The sequence below is a fragment of the Eucalyptus grandis genome, chromosome 2 (assembly GCF_016545825.1).
Source record: "Eucalyptus grandis isolate ANBG69807.140 chromosome 2, ASM1654582v1, whole genome shotgun sequence".
In the NCBI taxonomy this organism is placed as follows: Eukaryota; Viridiplantae; Streptophyta; class Magnoliopsida; order Myrtales; family Myrtaceae; genus Eucalyptus; species Eucalyptus grandis.
This window is the reverse complement of record NC_052613.1, coordinates 26,115,608-26,121,226: the sequence shown is the minus strand read 5'-3', so window position 1 is coordinate 26,121,226 and position 5,619 is coordinate 26,115,608. Positions and strand designations below refer to the sequence as shown.

The 5,619-nt window shown below is 40.3% G+C and overlaps 1 pseudogene; it reads left to right on the top strand.

Annotated features, from left to right (window-relative positions):
- The first annotated feature begins 2,338 nt into the window (after window positions 1–2,338).
- On the top strand, window positions 2,339–4,736 carry LOC120286180 (annotated as a pseudogene).
- Window positions 4,737–5,619: the final 883 nt, after the last annotated feature.

The following is a 5,619-nucleotide window of genomic DNA, read 5'->3' as shown; positions in this document are numbered from 1 at the left end:
TTTCTTAACTATGTTTTATCTCTCTTTAAGTAAACACTTGCCAGTAAATCCATTGCCTCAATTGCTTTGTTTTGAATTAATAACTGCTCATTACTGCATATTGACAATCGAATTTGTACTCACGATGTATGTTGATAACGTCAAATTTCCACGGCTGCTTACAAAAAGTCACATACGTGGTAATGCTCCCGTATCATTCATGTAATTGTCTATGTTTCATGTGTCAAGTACGTGCCTGACGACGACTCGATTATTTGTGGTGTGACACATTTAAAACAAAAACGTTTTGTCCAAATTTTTTTTTTTTTTTCAAGAGCCGAAAGTGCCAAAGCATCATAGAGAAAAGGTGGAGAAAAAGTGCCCGAGGAAAGGCGCGTTAATAAAAGCCAAAGTAAAAAAATTTAAAAATCACTGCTTTTTTAAAAGTCCCATTGTACGGTTTCCTTGGCGGCAAGGAGAAAAATGTACGGTTGATCAGTGCAGTCTAGAGCCGACGGCCCATCAAAATGTTTGAATATAATTGATTTATGCTCTGTTTATTTCTATTTATTTCGTAAAAAATAAATAACTATTTTTTATAAAAAATTATAATTAATTAATGAAATATATTTTTATTTATCAATAATAATTTATATCTAAATATTTTCTTGGACAATCAAAACATTTTTTGTTTATGATATATATGATTATAAATAATACAAGCTCATTTTGAACAAAAAAATATTTTCTAAATTATCTATTTTTCACGAATTTAGTTTTTTTATTTATTAAAAAGGTGAGTAATTTTACCTAACAAAAAATCAATCTAATAACAAAAGATTGGGGAAATTGGACACAATCTTCTCAGCAATGATTTTGTTGAAGATGAGGACGAGTGACTGATGAGAAACTAATAAATCACACAAACAGAACAAAAGAGCACATCCTAATGAACTTTCGTTTTTGGTTCTTTGTCTATGTATGCACAAATTTTTGTAGGTAAATGCAACATGAGAATTTTAGAACCGTCAAATGGATAAATTGAGTCGATTAAAAATAATCCGACTTAAATTGATCCGTTTATTTCTCACTGACCCATATTTTTGCAATTTACATTGAGCTGACCCCTAAGCCTATGTTAGGAAGACTTTGGAAAAGGTGGGGAGAGAATTAGAATTAGAACTAGAATAGAAAGAAAGGTGGTGTGGAAATGGGCGGACGACAATTTGCACCTTTTCTCCAACCTGTGAGCCGTTCACACGCAACTCCATCATTGAAGGGTAAAAAAATGTCTTGGTCAATAATCTTTCCTTTCAATTTTTTTATGATCTTTCCAAACAACTCAATTATCAATTCTTCACCTTTTGTCCACCCTCAATTCATATTCTATATACATACTTCCAAACCATTTCAAGAAAAACCATTTCTTCGCACATTCTTTGTTGATTTCATGTCTTTTCACGTAGCTTTTCTCCACCTCCTCCATTATTTAAGGTTTCCTTTTTCATTAATTTTTGTATTATTTTCAATATTTCAAAATCACAATTATGAATTTTTCTTATAAAATGGTAATTTTTTTTTTTTTTTTAAATATTGGGCCTTGGCCAATCATGCTTTGCATATAGCCCCGTGGCCACCCTACTACCAATGCTAGAATTGAACACCACCCCACCACCACCATCGCCAAGCTCGGCGCTGCCACGTCATTGCCGCCGCGACTCGGCCCGTCACCACCACTAGAGCCCTATGCTCGGCAACCATGAATACTACTAATCACCATGCCCCAATTCTAATCACCTCCATTAAGAAGCAAGAAGCACAATCTTGAGCTTAAAAAAATAAAAATAAAAAAAAGGCTCTTGTTGCAAACAATGAAGAGGGGATGGCCATGCCTCAAAAACACAAATTCTAGCCAAGAACTCCAGACACAAAAGTCACTGTTTCAGTTTCTTAAGCTTTTAAGTTCTCTAGGGTCTAAAAGCTGGAGCATCACGAGGTTATGTGGCAAACTGTACTTAAAGTTCCTAACTTTAAGGTCTAATTTACAATCATGAGACTTTGGGACAACAGAATTTTGTCCACCTTATGTTCCTAAATTTGTCCCATCCGCAACGCCAACCCCCTCCATGAAGTCATCTCAATGTGGCAAACTGTACTTAAAGTTCCTAACTTTAAGGTCTAAGTTTACAATCATGAGACTTTGGGACAATAGAATTTTGTCCACCTTATGTTCCTAAATTTGTCCCATCCGCAACGCCAACCCCCTCCATGAAGTCATCTCAATGGTCCAATTTGCGATGGAAGTCTAGTCTCTAGTCTCTATATAATGAATCCATAACTCCAACACTCCATAGAACGAAATCATCACTTCACATCTTTTATTTCACCGATCAAACTGATCCAAAGTTAAAAGGAAACTTGGAGAGGCTGCAAACGATGGGTGACGACCGGGCTTCTGTCCCCAGTGAACCCGAACCCAAGCCCAAACCCGTGTTGGTTGCCCATACGCCACCACTCGCCGCCTCCTACAACGACCGGATCCGCCCCTGCTTGATGCAATCCACAGGCTGGGAAACGTCATGGTCATGGAAGAGGGCATCCATCTCCCCATCATTGTCGTCATTGGCGACCAGTCCTCAGGCAAGTCGAGCGTCCTCGAGTCCCTCGCCGGCATCAACTTGCCACGGGGCAGGGCATTTGCACGCGCGTCCCTCTCATCATTCAACTCCAGGACATCCCTCAAGCCGATCGCCCTGAGCTCTACCTCGACTTCAATGGCAAAGTCGTCCCCACTGACGAGGACAACATCGCCAAGGCCATTAATGATGCCACTGACGAGATCGCGAGTCATGGAAAGGGTGTCTCGAACGCGCCGCTGATTCTGGTCATCAAGAAATACGGCATCCCGGACTTGACCATGATCGACTTGCCTGGAATCACGAGAGTCCCCGTGAACGGCCAGCCTGAGGACATCTACGAGCAGATCTCGAAGATGATCATGGAGTGCATAAGGCGTGAGGAGAGCATCATCCTCAATGTCTTGTCCGCGACGGTTGATTTCTCCACTTGCGAGTCCATAAGGATGTCACAAGTAATTATAATCTAGACTCGCTTGGCTCCCGTATCAATTGAATACTCGAATAATTTATTTTAACTCAAGGAAATGAGTCTATACGATTATTCGTTTTTGTGTTGCAGATGGTGGACAAGACCGGCAGGAGGACTCTGGCGGTCGTCACAAAGGCTGATAAAGCTCCAGAGGGATTGCTTGAGAAGGTGACGGCTGATGATGTCAATGTAGGGCTTGGCTATGTGTGTGTGAGGAGCAGGATTGGTGCCGAGACCTACGAAGAAGCGAGGCAGGAAGAGGCGAAGCTGTTTGACACACCCTCTGCTGTGCAAGATCGACAAGTCCATTGTCGGTGTGCCTGTCTTGGCACAAAAGCTAACGCAGATTCAAGCCACCTTCATTGCCAAGTATTTGCCTGAGATCGTCATGAAGATCAATGACAAGCTGGACGCAAACCTCGCAGAGCTTGAGAGGATGCCCAACAATCTGTCCTCGCTCGAGGATGCTATGATGGCCTTCATGGAGATCATGGGGTCGGGGAAGGAATCGCTGAGGAAAGTCTTTCTGAGAGGCGAGTTAGACGAGTACCTGGACGAGAAGGACATGCACTGCACTGCCAGGCTGGTGGAGATGCTGAACCAATACTACAATGAGCTCGAAACTGCACCGAGAACAACCTGACGACTAACTTCTTGTTGGAGGAAATAGGGGTCTTGGAAGAGGCCAAAGGGATCGGCCTCCCGGACGTCCTCCCTCACGACGCCTTTTCTTTTTTTTTTTTTGCAGCAGAAGATGAAGGCTATATCAAGCAAGCTTCCGAGTCTTGTGGTTCGCATTTGGGACTACATTGAGGGAGTTGTGATTCAGGCGTTGATGCAACACTCGGAGAATTATCCTCAGCTGCAGTCGTCGATGAGAAGAGCGGTGTCTAGTCTGATCAAGAAGATGAAGGGGAAGATGATGAATAGGATGATGAAGATTGTAGAAATGGAGAAGCTCACTGACTACACTTGCAGCCCTGAGTACCTGCTGGAGAGGGACAAGTTGATGAAAGAGGAGGGCCTTTTCTTACGATGCTATACAAACTCGATCAGCATTAGCCTTGAGGGTTCGGGTTCAGGGATGTCAACGTGACCCATCTGCATAATCACAACCGGCAGCTGATTCAGCAGGCGTTCCATCTGAAGATGAGGATGATCCCATACTGGAAGATTGCGCTGAGAAGGTTTGTCGACATGGTGGCGCTGCATCTGCGGTTCAGCATGCAGAACTTGGTGAACAAGGAGATGGAAAGGGAGATTAGGCGCGAGCTGAGCGGGCCTGGCATCAAGAGGTTGATGGAGGAAAAGCCGGAGATGGTGGAGAAGCGTGAGAGCTGAACAGGAACATCAAGCTGCTGAGGGAGTCTGCGGAGGTGGTGGCCCAGTTCATGAACCGGATTGCTACCGATGGCGATTACAATCGCTAATTAGCGTCGTTGCTCTGTTTTTCTCTTTTTCTTTATGGCTTGCGAGGAATTCTGTGAGGAAAAGATATATATATCAGCGTATTCTTGTTAGGTTAGGAGGTTCTGTGTGGGATTCTACTGAAGTCTTCAATTAGCTTCCTATGAATAGTTCTTGATGATGTCCTAGTTCAGATGGCCATGTTTGTTGATCTACCAGTCGGTTTCAGAATGTTGTTTTTACTGGTGGTTTGTCTTTCTGCAAGTGGGTTTGGATGGGCCAGGATCAATCAGAAAGAAACCTGAGTTTTAGGGGCAACGTCAAAATTGGCTTTTGAAATCTTAGATGCCGTATGGTTAAGTTCATATATAAACAGTTCTTATTTGTTTTGTAAAGCAAAAGTAAACGGTTATTCACGTTAAAACACTTTGGATGGTTACAAATAGAATTGGTTACTTCAAAAGAAACAAAAGCCAACACTATCTTGAAAACACAATTTTCGTCTCTTAAAATTGGAAAAGCGATTCTCTCTCTATATTATTTGGAGACCAAAAATGTAATTTTAGATTAATTGAGGGCAAATTTTGACACCAGTCTTCTATATAAATATATGTATTTTCATTCTTCTTCACATGTATTGATCGAGACTTTTTTAAACTATTTTCAAAATCAATTAGAAGGATAAGTTGCCTCGAAATTCCTTTTATTTCTAATTTAAAACTTGTCTTCTAAGTGATAAGTGTATTACCAAAGGAAATGAATTCATCTAGGTTCTAATATGTGAGTGCTAAAATTTACAACAATTGTAGTACTTCATTTAATTTGCTCCTTTTTATCATGTCCTAGATATGTACATGTATATATTCCTCACACTTTTTTAATATTTAAGTATTGATATTGAAACAAGTTTCATTTGTTTATTTTGATTAGTTGATATTTAGTTTAAATGTCTAGCTTATGAGAGAAAAGTATCATGGAATTATAAATAAAATATAATTAGCATTGGGCATGATAAATATTATTTTAATGAAAATTATATTAAATAAATCTTTATTATCAAGCGTAACTAAATGCCGATTTTAATTAAGAAACTTTTAAATAAACTAAAACAAGTTAAATGATTGT